At 39.2% G+C, this 17,318-nt stretch overlaps 1 long non-coding RNA gene across 3 annotated transcripts in view; it reads left to right on the forward strand.

The window, feature by feature from the left end:
• The window catches only part of LOC106505825, a 32,407-nt gene that overhangs the window by 11,392 nt on the left and 3,697 nt on the right, over positions 1-17,318 (forward strand). Inside the window, exons 3-6 of one of the 3 annotated variants that reach the window (XR_002338000.1) lie at positions 374-466; positions 2,588-2,655; positions 3,194-3,250; positions 11,102-13,421. This is a non-coding gene — a long non-coding RNA (uncharacterized LOC106505825). Of the gene's footprint in view, positions 1-341; positions 467-2,587; positions 2,656-3,193; positions 3,251-11,101; positions 13,422-17,318 lie in introns of those variants that run through there. The other 2 variants (XR_002338001.1, XR_002337999.1) reach the window with 2 other exon arrangements.

Genomic DNA, 17,318 nt, shown 5'->3' on the forward strand with positions numbered 1-17,318 from the left:
CATAAGAATAAACATGGAAAGGATAAAATTAATATTTTTTTCCATGAACTGAATATTACAGGTAAAATTATGGAGCCATCTCATTTAGGTAATAGTACATACGATTTTCGTTCTTCGGTGTACCCAAGGGAATTGAAAGGTAAAATTTGAATTCATTTATATTCTATTGAGTTTTATTCAATGGCGTCAACAGCAAAAATGATAGGAATGTTGGATATTATGCTTTAAAAAATTTGTTGTCTTTTCTTCTTGGTCTTAGGCTATCTTTTTATTGTTTTTGAAAGGAAGAAGTGTGTTAATCATTTTTCTGGATGTAACAAAATCCTCTCATAATTGCCCAGGTAAAACCTGCAACAATCTTGGCATATTTCAGGAAATCCAGGGATAAGAAATTCAACCAGGCTTTGCAAGAGACTAAAGCTAAGGGCATCCAAACCAAGGCAGTCAAGACAACCCAGAAACCAAGGTAACTGACTTAGCCCCATCTCTCCTTTCTTCTTTTTGGGTTCGTGTGGCATTTGACTCTGTTCTTTTCTCTCCTGTATTTGGTCTTTCTGCTACCCAATAAAGCTGGTGGGCAAACATGACTGTCCAGTTCCAATTTTACATATTTTGCAGCATCCAAAGCCCACTGGAATCAGTTCCAATTTAAAATTCTTAGAGTTCCCATTGTGGCTCAGCAGAAACAATCTGACTAGGATACATGAGGTTGCGGGTTCGATCCCTGGCCTTGCTCAGTGGGTTAAGGATTCGGCATTGCCGTGAGCTGTGGTGTAGGTTGCAGAAGCGGCTCAGATCTGGCATTGCTGTGTCTCTGGCGTAGGTTGGTAGCTAAGCTCCAATTGGACCCCTAGCTTGGGAACCTCCATATGCCATGGGTATGGCCCTAAAAAGCATAAATAAATAAATAAAATTCTTGAGAAGTGAATTTGACCTAAGTTGGGTCAAGATATGCATTTATTATTTCACGTCATCACCATTACTTGAGCCATTTTTGGATCATTAAGGAATTTTTCAGGTTATATAATCTGCACCTGTCAATATTTTTAAGTATAAAAATATTTGAATTTGAACATGGTATTATTGCCAGATATTTTATTTCCAGCCACAAATAGTCATTCTGATAATATTAGGACCACTGATATTTGTTCATATTTATAAATGGATATTGCAGTCTCCTCAAAATACATAACTGCTGCATGGATTTTTTTTCTTTTTATGGCCACACCCACAACATACACAAGTTCCCAGGCTAGGGCTCAAAACAGAGCTGCAGCTGCTGACCTATGCCACAGCCATAGCAACACAGAATCCAAGCCACATCTGCAACCTACACCATAGCTCACAACAATGCCAGATCCTTAACCCACTGAGAAAGGCCAGGGATCAAACCTGCATCCTCTTGGATACTAGTCAGGTTCATTACTGCTGAGCCACAATGGGAACTCCATGGATTTTAAAAATTATCCTTAAAATGGCTTATTTGTCATAGAAACCAACCCATGACATCATGAGGTAAACCCTCAAAATTTAATTTCCAAATTTTTTGTGGCTCCAGCGTACTCTATTCTGATATTTTTTACATGACTCATTCAGGTCTCTTAAATATTAAAAAGAAATATTTTTTAGAAACCATATTGCAATATTCCTTCCCATAACATAAGGTTTAGTCCAAGTATCACCTCTGTGAAGATGTCCATCACAGTTTCCCTAACACAGCCCCACTGCACAGCAAAAAAGCTCCTACCTGGTCCCTGCTTCTGTAGCACATGAAACATGTCACAGATTGTAGTATTAATGTTTTGTAACTGTTTCATTTTACTCTTTGGGAGATTAAGCAGTTAGCTTTGGTAGGGAAGGAATTCTGTCCTATTCAATATGTATCCTATGTAAGAGCCCACTTACCATAATAAGTACACAGTAGGTGTACAGTAAAAGTCAATGCTCACTTAGAAACAGGTAAGTGTAGAAGCAATGGCTGTAGTATTAGATGGTCCATAGCCAAATGTAATTCATGTAATCCTCAGCTACATATTTATCCAGAAATGGATATTTACCTTGGATTGAACCTTTGTTATACATTTTTCTTTTCACATAGTTTGGAGGACTCCTAAGAAGAGTTTTTATATAAAATGGCACAAAGAACACTAGTTTTATAAATGAGAGCTTTGCACAAATTCTTGTGACATCAGTGATATTGACATATGGCATAGATCAATCTATTACCATTTTTAAAATAAAGGGAAATGAGGAGTTAACTACTTGGTTCCAAAAATATGAGCATGCCATCACATTGTTTTTGACCCAAGATTCTTTTGATAACCTATGTTATATTTTTAGAAATAACCTTATACTTTTCTTAAGTTAAAATGACAAGTCAGAATATTTTAATGGAGAGTGAGCATAAAAGAAAAGTGAAGTATAATAGTGTCACACTTTAAGTCACAAACTTATCAATTAAATACATCACAGTCTATTCCAGTTTAGCAACAATTTCCTTGTCATTCTCTATATCATTGTGGTCCATATCCAGACTTTCACTCTTTGTCTCCATCCCTCCTCTCCTCCTCCTTTCTCTATGTTTTAGGTGCATGGACAGCATACACACTGTGAAGTTATCCTTATCTGCTTGACTTCTGAGTATTTCCAGTCAAGGTATAGACTTTTTGTTTGTTTGTTTGTTTGTTTCTTGGGACTGTACTCACGGCATATGGAAGTTCCCAGGCTAGGGGTCAAAATGGAGCTACAGCTGCTGGCCTACTCCACAGCCACAGCAATGCAGGATCTGAGCTGTTTGCATCATACACCATGGCTCACAGCAATGCTGGATCCCCGACCCACTAGTGAGGCCAGGGATCCAACCTGCATCCTCATGGATACTAGTTGGCTTCATTTCCCCTGTGCCACAATGGAAACTCCAAGGTACAGACTACCTTGCCTAGTTTCAAACCTGGTTTCCATCCTGGTATCTTCCATGAAGGGTCTTAATGTCATCTTTCTCTGCTTAAGAAAACTCCTGAGATGCTGGCCACTCCTCTTTATACCCAGGGCATACACCTCAGTTAACCCTAGCAGATATTCCTAGCAAAGATTTCTGATTTTATGATATCAATTTCTCTGACTTTGGGCTGTCTACCACATACGCTGCAAGATGTCACATGAAAAATTCTGAGTTTCTTTCGTGTTTTCCCAGGCTGTGGACAATGAAGAGGTCACAATCTCATGATCTGTTGTCATGTGCCTGCCTCAGGTAATCATCAATACTTTGTGTCACCTACCTTGTGTTGCCAGGCTGCTTCTCCAAAGAGTTTTGAAATTTTATAAGTTATAACTTAAAACTGAGGACTAAGTCCTCCTCCATTTAACATTGAGTCCATCCTAGAATTTTGGTTCCAAGGCAGATAGGACACAGTTGTCACACAACTACCTTTCACTTCCACTTTCTCCATGTCTATCTTTCCACCAGGACTGGAAGATCCTTTCTTTTTGAAAGAGCATTTGTGCTTTGGACTGAATTATTTCTGACTCAAATTCATAAGTTCAAGCCCTGCCCCCTGTGTGGGTGGTATTCGGAGATGAGCCTTTGAGAGGTGATTATGTTTAGTGGGGCCCTCAAGGTGGGTTAGAGTCCTCATAAGAAGAAACACAGAAAGATGATTTCTTTCTTTCTTTCTTCACAATGAGGGGACACATCAAGAAGATGACTAAATGCCAGGAGGAAAGCTCTCACCAGAACCTGATCATGCTCGCAACCCAAAATCAAACTTCCAACCTCCAGAATTGTGACAAAAAACATTTCTGTTGTTTATGCCACCTAATCTATGGTATTTTGTGGCAGCCTGAGCTGACTAAAGTACATATCCTTTTTCCTACTACATGGCTTAATCTTTTTTTTTCTTTTTTTTTTTTTTTGACTTTTTAGTGCCACACCCACTGCATATGGAAGTTCCCAGACTAAGGGTCAGTTCAGAGCTATAGCTGCCAGCCTATGCCACAGCAATAGCAACACCAGATACGAGCTGAGTCTGAAACCTACACTTCAGCTCTCAGCAATGCTGGATCCTTAACCCACTGAATGAAGCCACATCTTCATGGATACTAGTTGGGTTCATTACTACTGAGCCACAACTGGAACTCCTTACACGGCTTAATTTACCAAAAGACAGAATATACTGGGGTATTATCAAGTATTACTACTATTATGGATATAAGGGCACAAAGAAGAGCTCAAAGTTAGACTAAATGATGAGAAATCATGGCTACACTATGTTTTAAACTGTGGGTTACAACTCATTAACAGACTGTGATATCATTTAAGCAGGTCACAACCCTTCTCTAAATAATTTAGAATAGAGCAGAATAAGGTAGAAAACATCAGATTTTGCTGTGTGAGCATTTTTATTATTTAGTTTTGAGCACAAGTATGTTTGCTTCATGTATGTTTACCAATTAATAAGACAAAATGCATTTCTTCCTGAGATCTTAGCTACTGGAACCATATCCACATGCTCAAAGAGATGAAGGTATAAGTACATCTTATTCTAAATCTCCCTGAACTTCAACAAAGAGGCACTGGCAACAATGCCTTCTGAAAGGGACCATGTCTGTCTTGGAGACCAGAATTGGAGCTGTCCACCCAGTCTGTTCCCTGTCTCTTATACACATGAACCTTATGTGGATTTCAAAGTTAATGGTGACACCCCACAACCACTTTTTAAAAATTTGTCTTGGTATGTTATAGACTTTCTTCAACTTTTTCCAACCTCCTCCCAATCTATTCTGACTCCTTTAATAGCCACTTGACATGATTTAATTTCCCTGGGCATCATTTTCCTTATTTGCTTTTATGTAGTGTCCATTCTAGCCCTAAAATTCTGTATTTTTTTTTTTTTAGTTTTATATCAAAGGACTGCATCTATAACAATATTTCTCAACCTAGGATTTCATGAATGGCTTCTCAGGGTCTAAGGATATATTCTCAAGGATTGGAAAGCTTTAAACTTTGTTTCCCTACATTTCTTTCTTCTTAGGGACTCAAACACATTTTACTGGATGAGTGGCTTATGTGGGGCTGGGAACTTCAAGTTGTTTAGCATAACTGGAGTATATTTTATTATGTACAGGGATACAGTATGAGGCAAGAGATATAAGCAGGGGTTGGATGATGAACAGCCTTGTAAGCCAAGTTAAGACTTTCAAACTTTATTCGGAGATTGTTAAGTGTATATGTGGAGCAGAGATGGGGTGGGATAGTTCATCAGGATGTTGATGATAGAAGAGTGTGGAAAGAATGCATTAAAAAGGGAGAGATGGAATCAAGTTTTTTGTTTTAGAAACATTGCTAAGGTAGAGAATGGATTGGAGGTAACACAAACCAGGATCTAGTCAAGAAGGCTTTAATGTTACCAGAATGAGAAATAATATTTGCCTGCACTGGGGCATGAATGGATAGTTGGGAAGGAGAAATGTAGATAATTGGAGAGATATTTTATAGATGAATCATCATAATCTGTAATATATATTTGGAATAAGCAAAAGGGCATGTGGAGGATGACTTTGACATCAGGTTTGTGCAATTAGGTGAGGTAATGAAAAGTCCATCTGAAAGTACATTGGGAAATGGTGGAGTAGGAGGTAGGAAGAAAAAGAAAAAGGCAGTTAATGAGGAAACAGGGAGAAGAAAACCCCCTGCACATATTCTAGTCCCATCAGGCAGTATAAAGAGCTAATCTGGAGCAAGACATTATGAATTTGTACACTTTTTATCCAGCCAGTAGGAGTTAAGTAGTTTTCCAAGATTGGGAAGAATGCAAAAGATAGGCACGAGACTGGTTAGCACTCTAGAGATACTGAGGGGCTATTAAAATGTTAGATAGGTGTTTTCAGTAGATGAGTTTGGGTCTTTTAATCACAGGACCAACAGCTATAGGACAAGAATGGACAGAGCATTGGACAGAGGAAATTACTGAAACACTATGCAGTGATAAATGCCTCCGCCAATCCTACCAGGATATCTGGAGCTAAGATTGCCCTTTAGGTTGGTTCCTTGGAGGCACAGAATCCTAGCTTTTATACTCCCAATGAATCTGAGCTGCTTCCAGGGAGAGAAATGTGACCCTGGGGAAGGCAGGTCTTTTCAGCTTAGGGTGGTGCTTCTCAAAGTGTGGTCCCCAGAACAGCAGAATTAGTATCATCCTGGTGCTTGTTAGAAAGGTAGACTATTGGACTGCTTACTAAATCAGAAATCTGAGCACATAGCCATCTGTGTTTTAGGCTTTCCCAATGACTCTAATACAAGTTAAAGTTTGAGAACCACTGACTTCAGGAAATTTTGGAGAGATGCTCAATTGAAAACTGCCAGCAGTTCAGACTCTCAGCAGCTAGGAATGAGTGGCTGAGACCTGTAGGGGAGAATTGTTGGGTACTGCATCATCAACATCATAATAGGTTAAGTCAGAAGGACCAGGCTGTGGGCAGTGGCTTCTATTTTGAAGTAGGAATACTGAGGGCAGCTTTTGTCAGAAGACAGGATGTAGGGAACAAACGAAAGAATCTGAATAATAATTATGAAAACATACTGTGGAACATCCGTTTCCATTTATTGTCTTTTTCTTTATCTCAAGTATTCATCTAATATATGCAATTAATTAAGTATTCTTTAACATCAACAATGCTGCTGAAGTCAACTGTGATTATAACAGATACAAATAAGGAGTTTTATGTCATGATTAATCTTTAGAATATCTTACTGGTAGTTTAAATAGTTAACTCACAATATCTTTTTTTCCCTTTATTATGTACAATCTAGTAATAATTAAAAGAGGAACTCTTGAAGGTAAATTAGGTTCTATTACATAGAAGTATTAATCTAAAGCAAATATACCTTTCCTTGGTTGATTAACATAGAAGTTTTCATTAGAATAAAATACCTAATAATTCATTAAAGCACTCATAAGATTGTGTAAAACTTGATTTTAAACTCACATTCAATCAATTCTTTTCCAAGGCTGTTGGTTGTACATATTTTATGGCTGAGCTTCTGCATCTTAAATCCTTATAACACAACCTTGACTGGAAAAATATTCATTACTAATGCACAATCTATTTAATGCACAGAATAGTTTGATGGTTCAGTTCACTGAAGTCTAGATGCTATGCAGTGGATATCTTGAAATTTTCCCACTGCTCAGGGCTAGTGGTACCTGGAAAAATAGCAATACATTTTGAAATGGGTTAAAGAGGAGATGGTCAAATGGTCAAGTCACTTTGCCTTGCTTTTAGATTAAGGGTGAAAGAATTTACTTTTGCAGAAGCCAGTAATATATCTTGAAATAGAGAAAGTGCTTTATGGAAAATAGAAACAAAGATTTAGCAGGTTTAAATGGCCCTGAAGGTGGAAATTCAGACTTTGGTTTAGTCATTGCCTAAGGATAATTAGTAGCTCTTTGGGAAGAAAGGAAGTTTTAAATCTCTCAATAGAAACAATTTAAAACAAGGTAAAATATAGAGAAGATACCAAATAAGCAGAGAGTTGCAATGCAGCAATATGTGTCTCAATTTACATGTGATAGTTGCTTTCTAGTTTCTTTTTTTTTTTTTTTTTTTTTTTGTCTTTTGTCTTTTTTGTTGTTGTTGTTGCTATTTCTTAGGCCGCTCCCGAGGCATATGGAGGTTCCCAGGCTAGGGGTTGAATCGGAGCTGTAGCCACCGGCCTACGCCAGAGCCACAGCAACGCGGGATCCGAGCCGCGTCTGCAACCTACACCACAGCTCACGGCAACGCCGGATCGTTAACCCACTGAGCAAGGGCAGGGACCGAACCCGCAACCTCATGGTTCCTAGTTGGATTCGCTAACCACTGCACCACGATGGGAACTCCCGCTTTCTAGTTTCTAAATGACTAAATCTCTTAAGTGGATCACAAACTCAGCACCCCCGTGTTGGGTTAGCTATATATTCCTTGTCAGTGACCTGTGAGTGTTCCTCCTGGCTTTTTATTATTTATCATTTTACAGGTGTAGAGAAGGATGGTGACAGAAGATAATAAGCAACACTGGACAATGGGTTTTGTGGCTGCCTAGACGATACAAGGGGAAATTGAACTTAGCAGCTTAGAACAGCTTTTGATTAGCAGTAGTCCTTTGGGTCATCCAAAGGGCAAATGGAAATTGTTACAGAGTCCTATTGTGGGGGAAGGTGGATATCAATTATCCCAATCTTGTTCACTGAAGTTCTGTCATTATTCCCAATAATCCTTCTCATAGGTGATTTTCTTTTCTTCTCTTTTCTTTTCTTTTCTTTCATTGAAATGACCTTCTTGGGAGTTCCCGTTGTGGCTCAGTGGTTAACGAATCTGACTGGGAACCATGAGGTTTCAGGTTTAATCCCTGGCCTTGCTCAGTGGGTTAAGGATCTGGTGTTGCCGAGAGCTGTGGTGTAGGCTGCAGATGCGACTCAAATCCTGTGTTGTTGTGGCTCTGGCATAGGCAGGCGGCTAATGGCTCCAATTCAACCCCTAGCCTGGGAACCTCCATATGCCATGAGAGCAGCCCAAGAAATGGTAAAAAGACAAAAAAAAAAAAAAAAAAAAAAAAAAAAAGAAAGAAAAAGAAAAAGAAAATGAAATGACCTTCTTGAGTGCCCTAGTCATATCAACCAAATACATTACTGCAAATAGGAAGAGGTTTTCAAATGTGTTTTATTTGATGTTAAAGCCAGAGTGTAAACTCATTTACTTGACTCCTAAAAGTATTCCCTTTCTCTTGGTCCACTACTCCGAAGTTTTTGTTGTTGTTTTGGGGGTTTTGTTTGTTTGTTTCTCTCTCTCTCTCTCTTTTTTTTTTTTTTTTGTCTTTTCAGGGCTGCACTTGCAGCATATGGATATTCCCAGGCTAGGGGTCCAATTGGAGCTCTAGCCCCCAGCCTATGCCACAGCCATAGCAACACAAGATCCCAGCTGAGGTTTGAGACCTGCGGTACAGCTCAGGGCAATGCCTGATCCTTAACCCACTGAGTGAGGCCAGGGATCAAACCCATATCCTCAGGTCAGGTTTGTTAACTGCTGAGCCACTACAGGAACTCCCACTACACAATTTTTTTTTTTTGTCTTTTTGCCATTTCTTTGGCCACTCCCTTGGCATATGGAGGTTCCCACGCTAGGGGTCTAATCGGAGCTGCAGCTGCTGGCCTAAGCCAGAGCTACAGCAACACAGGATCTGAGCCCCATCTGCGACCTACACCACTGTTGCAAGACATGTTTCCTTGAAAACTCCATCTTGTCCTTCTTTACTTTATCCCATCTTCCTTTTTGGAGAAACAGTCACAGTGCTGGTAAATGACTTAAGCTTAAGAGCAAAGACCTAAAGGCATAAATGATTTAAGCTTAAGTACTGTTATGTGCCTAGAGGTCAGAGTAAGAGCTTAACCCTTTACCACCTAAGTGGCTTTCTAAACAAACCCTGTATCATCCACCCATAGCCACTCCTTACTTAATCTCACAATAAAAGCAGTGTGGCTTCTTGAGGCAGAGTGCTCTTGGTCCCTGAGACCTTGAGTCCCCCGGCTCCCACCTTTACTTAAGATAAATGTCTCTGTGTCTTGTTTTATGTTAACTATTTTTCCTTAAGTTCCACAGCACCCGTTCTTCCCCATCCTGCTGCGCTGGCCCCGGCACACCACAGCTCACAGCACCACCAGATCCTTAACCCGCTGAGCAAGGCCAGGGATCCAACCCCCAACCTCGTGGTTCCTAATCAGATTCGTTAACCACTGAGCCATGACGGGAACTCCTCCTACTACTCAATTTTAATGAACATCTCCTCCCCCACCCCAGGAAGGCATGTGGTGCAGAAAGCTGCTTTGATTAACAGGTACAGAGATGGTGTTTGGCCATTGCTATTTGTTCAGAGGCCTGTGTTTAGCTGGTCTGATCAGAATGAATCTAAGGGTGTTTATTTGGATACTGTGGGAGAGATGCTGTCCTCTGGTGGGCAGGAATGCAGAAGTACGATCGCTCTGAAAGCACCACCATCCTTCTTGGACTCTAAATTGAGAAGCTTCTAATGAATGAGAGAAATGCCTATACAGAAGGCTTGAGACATTCAAAAAGAATAAAAGACCTGAATAATACCTATGGTTCAGGCACTGCTTGAAAGACTTTTCAACCACAAAAGTAATAAATTATCTTTTTATTTTTTTGGTCTTTTTAGGGCCGGGGCATATGGAGGTTCCCAGGCTAGGGATCTAATCGGAGCTGTAACTGCCAACCTACACCACAGCCACAGCAACACCATATCCAAGCCACTTCTGCAACCTACACCACAGTTCATGGCAACAGCAGATCCTCAACCCACTGAGCAAGGCCAGGGATAGAACCTGCAACCTCGTGGTTCCTAGTCGGATTCGTTTCTGCTGCAACATGGAGGGAACGCCAATTATCTTTATTCATTAATCCTGCTTGAGTTTAGCTTTCTACTACTTGCAAACAAAAGCATTTTGATACATATGGTAATCCTCCCTTCTCCAACGCCCAAATCATATGTAAAAAGTGAATAAATAAAAAGAAATGGAAACAAACATACACAAGAAGCAGTATATCTACACAGGTTTAAACTTTTTCTGACTTTCCTACATGATTTTTATATTACGGATTCATGAAATACCTTATTTTAATTTCTTATAGCATTGTATTTGAAGATGTAAAGGCCCAATATCAGTGAGCAATTTGGAGATTGCTTACTTTATTTTCTTTTCCTTCGTTCATTTGCCAAAGAAATATACATAATGTAATCAAACTATTATTTAGGAGTCAGGAGGTTTTTCAACATTAACAGAAGATAGTCATCTATAAATAAAAATTCTGTTTCATTCAAATATTTTGCTCATGGTAATAAAGAGCACAAGAAAGGAGAATGGAAAATCAGAGAACAAACAAATTGTTTCTTCTCCTATTTCAAAGATTACCTGGAGGTATCTGTTGCCCTTTACTATATAATTAGAAAGATGCATTACTTGAAGTTAAAATTTCCAGTGAATAAAAAACATGTTTTCATGAATATATTGATCTAAATAACTTAGAGAAAACTCATATGCTTTTATTGCAGGTCAAAACTCACCGGTGGAGCTGCATCATTAAATAACTAAAAATGTCTGTTTTTTTTTTCTTACTTGACTTTATATGTACGTTTATATAATAGGTGTTGACTACACATTCTAGGGTCCTTTTTTTTTTTTGATATTAAGAGGCTGCAATAAGAAGCCCACTAGGAATGTTGACAATGAAGGAAATAATTGGCTTTCTGGGAGATAGGTGATAAAATCAATATTAGATTATAGATCAGCAGAGTTGTAATAGACAAGATGGCTTCTGGTTGAAGTATTAACATATTTAAAGAATAAAAGAGCCACACAGAAGGGGCAGCAGTCTATCATGGAAATGCAAGAAAAGAAGCCAAGGTTTTGGGCAGAGAGTATTGATCCTGAAAGGAAGAGGAGACCCTAGTCATTGGACATCAAGTTATTTATGTCCTACTGGCAAAGCTGGCCCTTAGATTTGGAGCCAGGGAATAGCTCTCAAGTTTTTCTGATCTGACTGAAGTCCAACTCAATGGTTGCCATTAAACATTCAATTCATCTAACTCACATTATTTTGATTCCATGCTGACCAAGAAATCTAATTCTCTCTTTCTGTTTTATGGTCCTAGTTGTTGTATTTCACTGTTAATTATTAAAACAGGTTTTGATTTTATTTATTGCACATAGTTTGGCTGCAGGGAGACAATGTGCCAAGCCTGCTCACTCAAATATTTATAGTTTGTGTAAAAGTTAAAGAAATTGATTTTTTGATATTTACCTTACATGTTGCTTATTAATAAGTGTGAACCAGTCATTTGAGGCCTGATCCATCCTCAAATATTATTAAGAAAGCATGTTTGGGGACTTCATAATAAAGGAATATTATAGAAAGATTTCCTCTGTATAATACCACTTACATACCTATATATTAACTTGTAAATATGATCTATCAGGAAAGTGTCAGGCATTGTGTATGCATTTTTACAAAATTTGGTAATTTCCTTAAATCTTTCATAGGCTTCTACTGACTTCAGGATAAAGTTGGGGTTTTTAGGGTGACATGCAAATCCTTCACCATCTCACTTCCATATTTTCACCACTTGACATCCTGTGGTATGTAATGAGCGTTTAGGACACGTTTGCTATTATCTGACTACCTGCATATTAATGTTTAGCCCAAACACTATCTTAAGGGAGTCACTCCTCACCTTTCTCCTTTCCTCTGATTAAATACAACCTTTCTTTGGAGCTCTAGTGTTTGCTCTCATAGCATTCTTTTCAATACCATGATGTATTGTAAATGTTGACTTGTCTATCTCATCCATGAGATTACAAGTTTTTTTGAAGGAGTAACTCTGAATTTTAGCTTGCTACGACAATATAAGGACAGTGCTTATATATGAAACTCAAGGGAATTTACTGAATGGATGGATGAAGGGATGAATAAATAAAGCAAAACTCGGCTCCAACCCAATTTGCTTTCCTTGTTATTAATTACAGTGGATGACATAATGACCAAATTCTTTACCTCTCTCTGTGTCCATACCTATTGTCATATACCTTTGGTAGGGCATTTGCATTCTGACTCTTGAACTCTGCCATGTGGCTTGCACTGGGCCACTGGATGTTGGTAAACAAAATGCCAGCAAAGACTAGTGGAGAGGCCTACAAAGTAGAACTACTCTGCAGAAAAATGAATGAACCCAGCCAAGCCCAGTTAAGCCTAGCCTACATCAGCTGAATCCTAGTGATGCATGATTAATGAAAGCTCACTGGCATAGGCGACTAAAATTTTGAATGGTTTATTACACAGCATTGTCACAACACAGAACTGATATATCTGTGATCATTGGTGATCCTAAGCAATTCCCCTGGTAAGAGCCAAACAATGATTAGTGTTGACTGTAAGCTGTATGGACTAATGGTTAAAGTAGCATACTACAGAACTAGATTTCTTGGTTTTTTACCACACATTCGCCACTTACTAATAACTTGATATTGATTAAATTACTGATTTGTGTCATGCTTCAGTTTTCTCACCTATAAAATGTGGAAAATAATAGAATATACCTCAAGTTTTCTGATGAGTATTAAATATGTGATACATGTAAAATGCATGTAAAAACTACCTCACATGGAATAGTGCTCAAGAAATGTTACTGTTCCTATGTGCAAAAAGAACTTTTTAATGAATTTTTTTCATTGTTCTTTCCTTTGCTTGTTCCTCTTAGCCATGTGTGGTTGCGAAGATTTGTAAAACTATGTTTTTTTTATTACTCAATGAATTTATTACATTTATAGTGTACAATGATCATAACAATCCAATTTTATAGGATTTCCATCCCCAAATCCCAGTGCATCCCCCCACCCCCCAAACTGTCTCCTCTGGAGACCATAAGTTTTTCAAAGTCTGTGAGTCAGCATCTGTTCTGCAAAGAAGTTCAGTGTGTCCTTTTTTCAGATTCCACATGTCAGTGAAAACATTTGATGTTGGTGTCTCATTGTATGGCTGACTTCACTTAGCATGATAATTTCTAGGTCCATTCATGTTGCTAAAAATGCTGGTATTTCATTCCTTTTAATGGCTGAGTAATATTCCATTGTGTATATGTACCACATCTTCTGGATCCACTCCTCTGTTGATGGACATTTAGGTTTTTTACATGTCTTGGCTATTGCAAAGAGTGCTGCAATGAACATTGGAGTACATGTGTCTTTGCGAGTTGTGGTTTTCTCTGGATAGACGCCCAGGAGTGGGCTTGCTGGATCAAATGGTAGTTCTATGTTTAGTTTTCTGAGGAATCTCCATACTGCTTTCCACGGTGGTTGCACCAATTTACAATCCCACCAACAGTGTACTAGTGTTCCTTTTTCTGCACACCCTCTACAGCACTTATTGTTTGTAGACTTTTGGATGATGGCCATTCTGGCTGGTGTAAGGTGGTACCACAGAGTGGTTTTGATTTGCCTTTCTCTAATAATGAGTAATGTTGAACATCTTTTCATGTGTTTCTTGGCCATCTGTATGTCTTCTTTGGAGAACTGTCTCTGTAGATCTTCTGCACATTTTTTGATAGGCTTGTTTGTTTTTTTGGTATGGAGCTGCAGAAGGTGTTTATAAATTTTGGAGATTAATCCCTTGTCAGTTGATTCACTTACAAAGATTTTCTCCCATTCTGTGGGTTGTCTTTTTGTGTTGTTTAGGGTGTCCTTTGCTGTGCAGAAACTCTGAAGATTGATTAGATCCCATTTGTTTATTTTTCTTTTTGTTGTCAATACTCTGATAGGTGGATCTGAGAAGATGTTGCTGTGGTTTATGTCAGAGAGTGTTTGGCCTATGTTTTCCTCTAGGAGTTTTATAGTATCTGGTCTTATATCTAGTTCTTTAATCCATTTTGAGTTTATTTTGTGTATGGTGTTAGGGAGTGTTCTAATTTCATTCTTTTCCATGTGGCTGTCCAGTTTTCCCAGCACCACTTATTGAATAGGCTGTCTTTTCTCCATTGTATATTCTTGCCTCCTTTGTCATAGATAAGTGGACTGTAGGTGCATGGGTTTAATTCTGGGATTTCTGTCCTTTTCCACTGATCTATTAGTTCTGTCTTTGTGCTGGTGCCATACGGTTTTGATGATTGTTGCTTTGTAGTATAATCTGAAGTCTGGGAGCCTGATTCCTCCAGTTCCATTTTTATTTTTCAGGATATCTTTGGCTACTCTGGGTCACAGAACTCGAAAAAAATATTGTAAAAATATGTTTTTATCATTTTGCTCAAAATGTTTATTTCTGAATTCAGAAGTAGGAAGAGTCCTAAATTGTAAGCCACACTTAGACAACTATAAAAGGGGCAGTAGCAGAGTTTCTGATATAACTACTTGCTGTGGCACAACGAGATCAGTGGTGTCTCTGAAGTGCCAAGATGCAGGTTCAATCCTGGGCCTAGCACAACAGCTTAAAAGATCCTGTATGGCCCTTAAGTGTGGCATAGGTTGCAACTGAAGCTAGGATCTCCAGATCCCTGGTCTGGGAATTTCTATATCCTATGGGGTAGCCAAAAAATGGAAGGGAAAAAAAAAAAAGCAAATTAGGATCTGAGAAGGTAAAGCCTATTCATGACAAACCAAATAACCAAACTCCAAAATCTTCAAATTGAGACTCTTGTTTCTCAATTTCAGTTCTTTTCAAAGCTACTCAGAAAACAATTCCCAAGGGGAAATCAGCTCTTGATAGACCCTCAAGGATTAAAGTAGCATAGACCAACCTTCAGACCTACTGCATTTTTGTCATTTCTGGCTCTTGCCTATGTTTATATTCCTCTTTTAGATTCCCTTTTCATTGGTACTATGGTGTCTTGTGGATCAAATGACAGCAAGAGTATAGGTTCTATTCTTTCACTATGAAGGCCTTTGAAGAAGGAATCCTGGGGAGTAAGAGTTGGTCAGTTTCCTTATTGCCGTCTACCTTTCTGCATAAGGCTTTCAATTACACAGAAAACTCAAGGAAGAGCTTAGGACACTATTCACATTTTCCCAAGTTGATGGGACAGGCAGACGAATGATAGTAAAGTCCTTGGACATTGCCACATTCATTGCCAAGGTTTTCTAAACTAGAAGGGGCTCCTCCAACATCTCCAAGGATTCTTCCCATAAAGCACTGGTAATATGTCTCAGGATGCAGTACGCCTGTCATCACCATCTGTGAAGAGGAGACTCAAAATGCTGACCGAAGCAATTATCCAGACTTGTCATCTCTCTCCAGCATTGGCACAATCCCTGAATAAGCTGCTTTCAATCAGCTACTGTGCAGCCCTAAAGACATGTTACAGAGGCAATGGGAGTTTCTTCCTGCAGTAAAAACAGTAGTCTCTTGATCGGAGAAAAATACAAGAAATTACATGAACAGTCTGGATACATCTCTCAGAAGTTTGTATAAACATATTTACAATTATTTGAGGACCAGAATTGTGGTACTTCTGAATAGATGTGGATGTGAATAGAAACAGTTATAATCCAAAGCCAGTACATGAGGTCATGGCATTATGGGTGGCGGTTGAGGGGCTGTGTTAGAGTCATTGCCCACTACTGATGGTGCAGAAGTATGAATGGTTTGTAGATTTGGCTTTAGGATCATCTTTTCCTGAAGGTCTGCTTAGGGAGATGAGATATGAGGATTCTATAAAATTGGCCTCTGGGGAAGCTCTTTCAGCTCAAAAAATTATGAATATCTTTACAACACTCAGAAGCCGTTCTGCATACACAATAATTCGCGGGAAATATGGAGCCAGCCACATATAGCAGAGATCCTTAGGAGAATGTCTTTACTTGGAAGGAGACTAAAATAACAGCACCAGCTTACACCAGTGATGACCATTTATAATGCGAAGGAGAGTCCTTGGAGATGCAGAAATGAAAGCCATCAGTACATGCTGCTCCCTTGTAGTCTTTCTGACAAATGATTGCTAATAGTAATAAGGGAAAAAAGAGACCAGCCTCTGCTGGGGGCACCAAAATGGCTTGGGAATCCATGGGGGCGGTGTGTGTTTGTTAAGTATTATCCCCTTTGCCAAGACTACCCTTGCGACATGGTGAAAAATTAGGCGATAGATCAGGTCATGGGTACCAACTTTTCACTCTGGGCACCCTTGGGGAAGACATCCAGGGTGAGACTAATTCATTAATCTCCTTTCAGCTTTCCACCATTACTCACAGGCTTTACAGAGAATGCTCTGGTTTTTTTTTTTTTTTTTTTTTTTTTTTCTGGAAACAGTGGAGCTCTATTTACATCAGAAGGGACATCAAGTACCACAACAATCACTAAAAATGAAATCCTACAGCTCAGCCTGCCAACCAGCATGGAAAGTGTACAGCTGTAAGTGAGCTTCACAAGGCAAGTCACGCACAAGGGAGGGAAGACAGCAAGAAGCCAAAATAGCTTATGGATAGCATGAGAAAGGGGGCCGACTGAGAACGGCAGGCGACAAAACCTAAAAAGACTCACAAAAGAGAAATCTCTGGCTTAGCTCTCTAGAAGCAGACAGACAGAAAGAAGAGGAAGGGAGAGGCCACATTGGGTGTGCAAGGGCAGTGTCTTACCCAGAGGTAAGATCTGCCGAGGGCCTGCACCTGCAAAGTCAGGGTCACAGCTATTTGAACCCAGGGTGTAAAGGTCCCCTAGGTTACATATCAAACTTGATAGCTGTATTTGTGACTCTCACTGTCATCTGTGTCGTGGTTAATATAACAGGCAAG

The sequence above is a fragment of the Sus scrofa genome, chromosome 13, assembly GCF_000003025.6.
Source record: "Sus scrofa isolate TJ Tabasco breed Duroc chromosome 13, Sscrofa11.1, whole genome shotgun sequence".
Classification (NCBI taxonomy): domain Eukaryota; kingdom Metazoa; phylum Chordata; class Mammalia; order Artiodactyla; family Suidae; genus Sus; species Sus scrofa.